The following is an 11,245-nucleotide window of genomic DNA, read 5'->3' on the forward strand; positions in this document are numbered from 1 at the left end:
GTGGCAATAGAAACCATGGAAACCACCCCAGTCCCTGGCCTCTGCAGGGCCACAGATCCAGACATGGCCCTAGACAGCAGCTGGTGCCAGGATGTCTCAATGGTTCTAGGTGGCAGCACAGGTTACCCAGATCAGCATGGCTCCAGGTGAGGCCTGGTCCTTGGACACTGGCATGGTCTGAGGTGGTGAACCATGCCACAGTCATCACATGCCCCTTGGTGGCAACAGGATCCCCAGACATCAACTCAGACCCTGGCTGCTGTAGGGCCACAGACCCAGACATGGTCCTAGGCAGCAACCTGGGTCTGGATGTCACCATGGTCTCAGGTGGTAGCACAGACCATCTAGACTGGCATGGCCCCCACAGCGGCATGGATGGCCCTCAGACACCAACATGGCCCCAGGACACCAACGTAGCCTTAGGTAGCAGCCCAGAAACCCAGCACTGGCATGGTCTTTGATGGTCTCGGGAGCCACAGACATCAACATAGACCCCTGCTATGGCAGAGCCATGGACCCAGACATGGCCCTTGGCCTCAGCCTTGGTTCAGGCGATACCATCACCCTAGTTGACAGCACTGGCCACCCAAATCAGCCTGGACCTGGCAGTGGCACAGCCCTCGAACACCAGCACTGTCACACGTTGCAGCCCAGACCCTGGGCATCTGCGTGGCCGGCTCCTGGTAACAACATGGGCTGGGGACATCAACACAGACCCCAGCTGCAGCAGGACCACCGACCCAGACATGGTCCTTGGCAGTAGCCCGGGCCAGGATGTCACCATGACTCCGGGTGGCTGTTCGGGCCACCCAGATTGGCATGGCCCCCATGGCAGCGTGGCCCTCAGACACCAATGCGGCCCTAGGTGGCAGCCCAGACCACATTCCCCTGCATGGCCCCCAGCAGTGATAGGAACCACAGACATCAACACAGGCCAGCTCAGCTGCTCCAGGCTCCAGACCAAGACCTGGCCCTTGGTTATAGCCCAGGCCCAGACATCTCCCTGGACTCGGGTGACCAGCTGGCCATTCATGTAACCACCCTCACCTCTCCAAATCCACCTCTCTCCCCCGCCTGGGAACCATTCTACCTCTCCCTTTCTTCCACCTTCCCCTCCCCGCCCCATACTCTCTCAACACAATGGTGCCTGACAGCCCAGTGTCAGGACTCTTGGTTAGGTTACAGGTGGTGCAAGGAACAAGTCTTTTTTGTCTTTTGTTTTTGTTTTTTTGTTTTGTTTTGTTTTTCGGAGACAAGGTTTCTCTATATAACAATCCTGGCTGTCCTGGAACTCACTCTGTAGACCAGGCTGGCTTCGAACTCACAGAGATCCTCCTGCCTCTGCCTCCCAAATGCTGGAGCAGGAGCAAGTCTTTTTTTTTTTTTTTTTTTTTTTGGTTTTTCAAGACAGGGTTTCTCTGTGTAGCTTTGCACTTTTCCTGGAGCTGCTTGTTAGCCCAGGCTGGCCTCAAACTCACAGAGATCCACCTGGCTCTGCCTCCTGAGTGCTGGGATTAAAGGCGTGTGCCACCACCGCCCAGCAGGAGCAAGTCTTAATGACTTTGAGTTTTATGTAAAAGGTCTCAGTTGGATTTCCTTAGCACAGTTGTTCTCAACCTGTGGGTCACGAACCCTTTGGGGTCGAACAACCTTTTCACAGGGGCTGCATATCAGATATTTGCATTACGATTCATAACAGTAGCAAAAATTATAGTTATGAAGTAGCAACGAAAGTAATTTATGGTTAAGGGTCACCACAACATGAGGAATTGTATTAAAGAGTCAGAAAGGTTGAGAGCCACTGCCTTAGAATGTATGCTTTTGGGGTCAAGAAAAAAAAAACAACTTTTTTTTTTTTTTTTGCTGTAGCTTTTTGGGTTGTTTGTTGCTTTTACAATACTGGGAATTGAACCTGAGGCTTTGTAAATGCTAGGCAAATGCTCCACCACTGAGCTGTGTCTCTCACCCAATTTTTATTTTTGTCTGTGGTGCTGAGGAGTGAACACAGGCATTGGTGTTCTATCATGAGCTTAGTACCCACCCCCAGAAAGAGCGGCACCAGGGAAAACGATTTGTAGGAAACCCCAGAAAGCCTAGGACAGTTGGTTACATACTGTGATGCTTCATCTTGATGGGATTTAGAATGACCATGGAAACAAACCTCTGGGCATGTCTCTGAATTTTCTAGATTAGATTAATTGAGGTATGGGTAGTACCAGTCTTAGATGAAATAAGAAAGGAGAAAGCGAGCCAGGCAGCAGAGCCCTCACCACTTCTTCCCTCCCACTCTCTCTCTCCTCTCTCCTTCCCTCCCCTCTTCCTCCCCCCCCCCCCCCCCCCCCCCCCCCCCCCCGCCCCCAGCTCCTTCCCTCACTCTGTTTCTTCTCTGGCTCATCCCTTAGCCCCAGCCTTCCATCCTCTCTGTCATATATTCCTCCTGTCTCTCTGGAGGCCAGTGTGCCTTTCAGACCTCTCCAGGGACGCGCCTCTGACCTTTTCCAGCAATAGGTCCTCTGTAGTACTATTCGGTGACGTGACCTCCTCTCCTTCTTGGTGACACTGCACACCCGTGAACACCACTGTTATTACTGAACGCCTGTCTCCCCTCAAGGCCATGAGCTCGAGGTAAGCAGCGCGGCAGCCTTCAAACATGTGCTGTGTTGGTCCCCTGCTATGGAAAGAGCTGCCGTAGCCTGCTGGCCTCTGAACCCATAGTGTCTATGCAAGGCAGTGCCCCCCAGGGGCTTCCCAGCCCCTCGGGACAACAGTGAAGACAAGCCCTTGTGGATGCTGACAGGCTACTTGCCTTAGGAGCTCCCTCCTCATCTGCCACAACTTCCTAAGATCTGGGCTGTAGACCAAGACACCCCTCTCCACCTCTCCTTCCAGATTAATCTCCTTCACAGGTACCGTCACATGACCATCGGAGGCTTTGCCCACTACCCTCCACCCACATCCCTTGTGTTTTTGAGGGCCACCCAGATTTACATAGTGAGTGCCACAACAGTCATGGCCAAGTAGAGAAACCTGGTCTCAAAATCAACAAACCAACCAACACCTACCGAGTGCAAATATGAATTCTATCCCGGTCACCCTGCCTCCACAGAGGGAAGCCAATGTGGTTAGTGCACAGTGAGAATTCTCCGATCTGGAGCAGGGGAGGCTCCAGCTAGCTACGTTTTCCATCACCTGTCACCACAGAACACCTATGACATTTTTGCTGGACAGAAGATCCACATGTATCCTTTCCTTAACACTCTGGCAAACCCTGATCAGCTGGCTTCTGGAGCTGTGCAGAGCCCCCTTGTCCACCCACCGCCATTTCTGAGGACAGCTGGCCTTCAGCCCTCCCAAAGGTGTTCCGTTTGAGTATTCTTAGCCTTCATCTTATCGCTGTGATTATGTCCACGGTTGTCTACTCTAAGCTGGGCCTATCCCCCTGCTCTGCTCCTTTTTTGTATTCTATTTCAATAAACATTAAAATCACCTAGTTTCCCAACAATTTTTTTAAAACTTACTATTTATCACAGGTAACTATGAAACATCAGTGAGGCCTGACTCCGGATAGATGGGAGCTGCTGTGGCATGTTCTGTATGCTGTGAATATGTGTTGCTCTGATTGGTTGATAAATAAAACGCTGTTGGCCAGTAGCCAGGCAGGAAATATAGGGAGGATAAGCAGAGAAGGAGAATTCTAGGAGAGGAAGACTGAGTCAGGAGGAGATGCCAGCCCACTGTCCAGGGAGCAGCATGTAACGGCACACAGGTAAAGCCTCGGAACACGTGGCAACATATAGATTAACAGAAATGGGCTGAGTTTAAGTGTAAGAGCTAGTCAGTAGTAAGCCTGAGCTAATGGCCGAGCAGTTTTAATTAATATAAGCCTCTGAGTAATTATTTTACAAGTGGCTCCAGGATCCGTGGGGCTGGGCAGGACCAGAGAAAACTTCAGCTACAGGGAGCAAATCACAAAACAAAAAAGGGGTTGAATTTACAGAACACAAAACCATAACAAGTAAGCTGATTCATACTGTACCGACCACTCCCACGCCCAGCTCCCTGCTATTTTGGGAGGAGGCAGCACACCTTTCACTCCAGGTGGGCACCACTGCTCTAGGCTGACAAGGGGTATGGAGTGCTTGTTCCAACTCTGAAACCTCAGACAAGCAGAGAACCACAGCTATCAAGGCGAGAACAGTTCTCTACAGAGACAAGGGTGCCGCGCGCCCCTGAGCGACAGCCCTAACCTGCTCCTGCAGAGAGGGACACAGTGACGGTCCATACACTGCAGCCTCCAGCTCTCAGCTCTGAGGTTGGCAAGTTCTTAAGGGTTTTGGTCCGAAAGAGGCATCTGGTTTCCCGATTGGAGGCCCTCCTTTGTCAAAGCAGCACCCGCGCATACACACACACAAACACACACACACACACACACTTCCTGCAGCAGGACCTCCAGTCTTCTGAATCGGTCTTAAGCTTAATTGGAGTCGTGGGTCTGAGAAGTCTCAGCTGCCCTTGAGACGAAGGCATCCCGGGAGAGAGGCTTTGGTCCAGTTCCTAGGGCCCACCGGCTGTGCTGGCCTGAATCCCGTATTTAGCTTCCAGCAGGCTGTGAGCCCAGCCAATCCCATAACCCTTGCGGTACCTCAGTTTCCCCACCCATAAAACGCAGCTCTGGGACTAGGGAATCTTAATGAGCACTGGCCTTTCCTGGATTCATTAACCAGGTGCCGGAAACAGCTGCTGCTGGAAGCAGCCTGCTGCATAAACATCGTGGCGGATTCTTCCATAGAAAGCCGCAGCGTTGCAGGACGCCGAGCCCTTGGCTGCCACGAACACCAAGTCAAGTTCTTCGCTCCTCTAGATTGCTTTTACCATCCTTTACGATACTCGGGAAGAGAAGGGCAGGGAGCAGTGTTTGCAGAGCCACGGAACCACTTTTCATTTAAATCATACAACAATTTTCCAAAAGGAAACGGCCCCAGAAGAATGTAGGCTCTGTACAGACAGGGGGGAACTGGCCATATTTATGATCATATTCCCAAGGACCATTACGGTAGTAATTCCTGCCATAAAAAGTAATAATCTGAATAGATAAAAACTACAGATTTACATATGCTTTGTAAATGCATCTTTCTCTATGCTCTTTCATGAGTTTATGCTAAACCACCGGGCAAACCAGTTAATTATGCTTCAAAGAAGTTCTCTCGATATGGTCAGTGCCAGAATTGGAACCCAAGTGAGGGGGGTTCTCCAAACTCTCAGTTAACCTACGTTCACACTCACTGCATCCCTTAGCCTTCAGCTAGGGCCAGAAAACTCCTGCAGACCCGCCCCAGCTCTGAGCCTGCTCTTGAGTCTGTAACTGACATTTCTCGGAAGCACAGCCACACCGGTCATTTCTATACTGTCTACAGCGGCCTTCTGACTGCCTCAGAGCTGAGCAGCTGCTGGCCTGAGCATGTGGCCCACACAGTCTAAAACAGTGTCTGGCCCCTTCCAGAGAAAAGCTGACCAATCCCTGGTCTGCAGCCCCTTTCCCGAGAATCTCGTGTCAGCCAGCCCTGGGAACTTCTGCTAGCAACCAGGTTCTGTGATGACTCGGTCACACAATCCACACAGTCGACCCTTTAATGAATGCTCTAATTTAATTAATCCTATAAGGCCTACGTTACTGCACATGTTATTATATGACGTGATAAGGGGACTGGCCCCAACCAAGTGCGAGTGCCATCTTCTGATAGATCCAATATGACGGCTTCTTGAAAATCAAGCTAATGGGATAATCTCAGAGTTGGAGAACGGCAGCTAAGGAGACATCAGGGAGGGGCTGTGGCCTGCAGCGAACAGTTTCGAAGTGAAAGTTCTCAGGTCCAGACCAGCAGTACGTCTCTAGGTCAGTGGTTGTCGCTGCTGCAATCCTTTAATGCAGTTCCTCACGCTGTGGGGACCTCCCAACCATAAAATGATTTCCGTATCTACTTCATAACTGCAATTTTGCTACTCTTAGGAATCGTAATGTAAATGTTTTGGGTGATAGAGGTTTTTGGTTGGGGTCGAGACTCGCAGGTTGAGAACCACTGGTCTAGGCTCACCCACCTTACCGTGCTGCCTCTCTTAATAGATCACACTTCACCTTATGGAAGAAATCTTGCTGATTTTAAAGTAAAGATCACTGTCTCCTGCTATTAAAGATCACTGCCATCTCCTACTAGTACTGAAAATGTGTTTGGCCAGGAAAGTTCCCACCTATCCCTCCAAAGTAGCGCTCAGGCACAGTGAACAAAAGCAGCCCCTGCTTTTAAAATAAAACTGCTTAAGGACTCTCCCCTCCTTCCCATCAAACAACCCACAGCACTGAGGTGCTGCCATCAGGCTCCAGGGCTCCAGCTGTCCCCTGCCCCCCTGAATACCGACACAAATGCGCTCGGGCATGCCCAATTAAAGACACACTGTGCTTCGCTCCACAGGCAAATGAAACTCCATTTTCACTGAAATAACCTGTATTGTCCATGCTGTTGCTGTGGGCTAATTCCATTTACAGGAATAATGAAGCGCTAGCCTAGTGCGGTGAGGGATGTTACTTTACACTTTACCCGTCCCACGCCTCAAACTGTGTGCTGCAAATAAACTGCATTTCCATCAAAGCTGACCCTCTTCCTCCAAGTTTGCGTCCTATGAATTTATGTGCCGAATCAGTTGCAGGGGTTTTTGGGTTTTTTTTCCAACAGTGGTTCAGAAAACTGAGGCTGCCTTCTAGTCCAAGTCAATTAAACAACCTGGTTTATAATTAGCATCCACCCCTCTCCTTTTCAAAGGGAAGAACAATTTTTTATATATGTAAAGTTTATCTGGGCTCTGTTTATAACACTTTTTTTAGGAATAAGGTCTTGACCTGTCATAAGCATTTTCCAGTGCCTCGTCTAAAGCATTTACTTGGTAAGCAGGTTCAAAACTGATCACAGCCAATGACAGACATCCCCACACAAAAATAGCGAATCCCCAGTTGAAGATTTTATTGCCATATTTTGAAACAACTGGCTAAGCAGCTGCTACTGTTCTCTTCCAGTTACTTCTCATCTTCCCAGAGCCTCAGACGCAAGCTGTAACAAGTTAAATCTAAACTCCTATATGCTCTTTTTAAGAAAGATCATTATCAGAGAGCACCACAAGGAAGTAGGAATGGAAAAGTCGAAAGGGACACTGGCAGGGAGAAAGATGATAAGTCCATTCCCTGCGCCTGGGGGGCTTGTTTCATAGCCAGAAGCTATGCAGGTTTGTGTCCTTGGTACAGTACTCTATTAATAGTACTTAGCTACACAAGAAATCCCTCAGAAGACTCCAATATTTTTGGAGACATTTCAGATACAAAAAAAAAAAAAAAAATCCCGTATAATTCTGGTGGAATATCAAAATCGAGAAAAGTATGTTTTTTTGTTTTTTGTTTTTTTGTCAACATGAACATGTCTTTTTTTTCTTTTAAAAAGAATTTTTTTTTTTTTTTGGTTTTTCGAGACAGGGTTTCTCTGTGTAGCTTTGCGCCTTTCCTGGAACTCGCTTTGGAGACCAGGCTGGCCTCGAACTCACAGAGATCCACCTGGCTCTGCCTCCCAAGTGCTGGGATTAAAGGCGTGCGCCACCACCGCCCGGCTTTAAAAAGAATTTTTATTACAGAGAGAGAGAGAGAGAGAGAGAGAGAGAGAGAGAGAGAGAGAGAGAGAGAGAGAAAAGAAAGAGACTCTGATATGTGAGTCTCCACAAGCTGGTGTCAGGTCTCCCCTTCCACCCCGTGAGTCCCACGGATCAACCTCAGATTGTCAGGTTTGGCAGCAATCACCTTTCCCCTCTGAGCCACATCACTGGCCCTCTCATTATAAAGTGCAAGTCTGTGTTCACAAATTCCATTATTATTTTTTTTGTTTTTGCTACAAACCTCTTCCACATTTTCCAGTCTTTGTTGTCACCTTTTATCTGACGTCTTGACCCTAATTTGGGGGAGCTAAGAATGAGGGAAGGGAATAGATCGCCCCACTTTCTTCCGCACAACTAAGATCTCTGGGGATTTTCTCCGTGCATGGTTGTAAAATGTCACATGCTGTCTTTTTTTGACTTGGGTGCTATACTGCCAATACAGATAGTACAGTGAAAGCTACACTTTCAGGACATGAGATCCTTCCAGCCTCCTTCTCCTCTGTCCACCCCTCCCATCTCTATCCCTCCTCCTCCAAGGCCTGACATAGTCACCCCTTTCAGCCTCTAGAGGTTCCAGTGAGTCAGTAAGTTATTATGTAAAGTCCTCCTGATATCATCTGGCAACTTAAAGGTGAGGGAGGTGAGGAAACCTTGCCAGATTCCAGGGCAAACTCCATCTAGCCACAAGGAAGTTGACCAGGGCCACCATCACCCCTAACACCCCAGGGATGCTCCTGATCCAATGAGTCTAGGCTGAGGCCAGAAAACTCGCTGCCCTCACAGGCTTGCAGATGATGCTCACGGGGTAGTACTTTGAGAGCCATTACTTTTGGTAAGCCCCTTAACACACCAGCATCCCTGCCACCCCCAGCACCGAGCTGGGTCTGATCCATGTGTTTGCTGAATGAACACCCAAAGCGCTCTAAGTGTGGCACAGAGCCACAGATGATGACACCATTCTTGAAAGTGTAAGTCTACTTTCTTTTTTGGGGGGGGGAGGGCGGGGGTAAGTCTACTTTCTACCTGCGCTGATGCTCTGCTTGGGGAAGTAAAGACTGCTAAGCGATGAGAGACCGAGATGCTCAGCTGACAGGGAAGCTACTCTCTGATTTCTTATTTATTGCTGGTGACTTACTGCTCACAATAATCATATTTGGTACTCATGCAGGAGTTGCCTTATCAGCCTCTAAGCACTTCAGGGCAGAGCCCCCCAAATGGCTCCAGTCCGTCAGTACAAGACAGAAGATTGTCGTCTGAGATCTGCCCCATCATGGCTTCATTAGCATGCCAAATCAACACCTTCTCTTTCTCCTTCTTCTACCCCGGATGAGTACCGAATTGCTGTACATTTGTGAATTCACAGAAGCATGAGCAGAATGACAGGCGTATCACAAATGCAAATGTCGTTGTTGCTAACAAATCATGCCAGTTTCTCTCCTCTGTGTTAGGGAAGGGCCTCTGCACAAATCACCTTAAGCTTAGGAGTCAGGGCAAAGGGGCTTCAGCTACCCAGGGCTCCCTGAGAAGCAACTGCTCTTAAACACACACAAACACCCTCAAGTGTTTTCTTCCCAAAGCCGACTTGTACTTCACTAAAACTGACATCTGCATCTCTGAAGAAATACTTCACTGTCAAGAGAATATAGCTGACTTCTGTTTGCTTGAAATGTTTTCATCTCTGACCAAATTTAGAATCCTCTGCCACCTGTTTATAGCGCCAGTCTCCAGCAAAGCAGTCACAGCGCACCTCTCCCAGTCACTTCCCAGCTGGAACAGTCAAGGTGATGGGGAGATGGAGTTTCCAATTCCATGTAAGTTCTTGTTCCTCTTTGAGTGTGCAGCATTTGTGTTCCCAGTCCAGGATGCAGCAGAAGGAAACTTGCAAACACAAAAGATCAGTCGGGAAGGGACAACATTTGGGCTTAGAGACATGCTCTGCCACAGGCTCATCTGAAAGGGCGAGGGACCTAGGATGTTGCAGGTCCCTCACCAGAGCTCTGGGGACCCATTTTTGCCTCTGAATGGGTGTTAGTGCTGGCCAAGACTGGACCAGGTCTCCTGACATCTCATTTGATTATCACATTCACTCTTAAGACCTTATCTTCCCAAATCTGTTGGAGTCTACTTAACAGCATATAAGTCTTGGAACAACAAGGATGTTGTTTTTGTGATTGAAAGTAAAGAAACCAACTCAGTTGCTGAAGGGGGAAAAGTTATTAAGAAGACTCAAAAGTGGGTTTTTTGGTTGTTTTTTTGTTTGTTTGTTTTTTTGTTTTTGTGAAATCCAAGGACACAAATCCAAGGACAGCTTCAAAAGGGAAACAGAAAGCCAACTGTTAGGGTGAGCCAGAAAGCACCTGTCACCTCCAGTCCGGGTGCACCAATCTGAGGTGGGCTCATCCCAATCTGCTTCAAGTTTGCTTCCATCACCCCTGAGCAGGGCTGGCAGCTCAGTCCCTTGGCTTTCTCTGTACCAAGGGCATTTGCTTCCCGATGTATCTGAACAGGAAAAAATATAACAAGTACTTTGTAAATTGTAAAGCAATATTATACAAAGGGAATCGCACCTAAAGCTATCTCAAATATAGTATAATCAGTCTCTGTACTGTCTTCTCCAAACTTGGCTCTTCTGCCTCCAGAAGACTCCCCCTCAGGATGTATGAAGCATCATAGACTACAAGCCAAAGCAACCCTCCCTCCCATTAGAACAGATATTTTATGGAGGCAGCACATGCATGCTGTATTTCTTTGGCCCATTGCCTCCAGAGAGTGCACTTCTGTTATAGTGCAGTGGGCTAGAAGTGGAAGTCATCAGCTGCAATTCTTCTCCGCATCTCATTAGAGGCCTAGTTTCCCCTTAATGCACACGAAGACCTTTCATTAGTAATAATGGGAGCCGCACGCCTCACAGAGAAGGATAGCCCCTCACCATTGTGATACAGATGAGGTTATTGGGACACTTGCCTGCCTGATGGGAAAATTATGACATTCTGAGATGCATGGTTAGATCAAGGAACAAATTAAGCTCTTTGTGACTATTTTTAAAGGGTGTGTGTGTGTGTGTGTGTGTGTGTGTGTGTGTGTGTGTGTGTGTAGGTGCACACATACACACGATTTTAAAATATCTACGTGGAGAAGGGCAAGAATCAAAATGGAAGAATCACAGGCAGATTGAAGTTAGGAATGAGTTGGGCCAGGGAGAGCCAAGTGAGAAGATAAACAAAGGTGAGGAAGGTGAGGAAAGATGACCCAGGGTTGTTTGACAAAATAGGAATCCTTTCCAATCCACACAAAGTAAGACGTGGCCAGGAGACTACAGTCCGAGACGAGAAGGCAAGGGTCACTTACTGCCAGACAGTAAACACGACTCAAAGTTAAACAAACTCTTGCCTCAGTGTCCACAAGGGAAGGTGGAAGATGATGGAAATGGCTGTGCTGTGCAGAGCCTATGAACCAAATATTACTGAAAGAAATACAGTGACTCCTGAGTTTGTTTTGAGGTAGGCAGAAATGCCGGAAACTGTGTTTTTCTCCTGCAATCACCTTTAAATTAGGA

This window comes from Peromyscus californicus, unplaced genomic scaffold, assembly GCF_007827085.1.
Source record: "Peromyscus californicus insignis strain IS unplaced genomic scaffold, ASM782708v3 Scaffold_20__1_contigs__length_68692818, whole genome shotgun sequence".
Taxonomy (NCBI): Eukaryota; Metazoa; Chordata; class Mammalia; order Rodentia; family Cricetidae; genus Peromyscus; species Peromyscus californicus.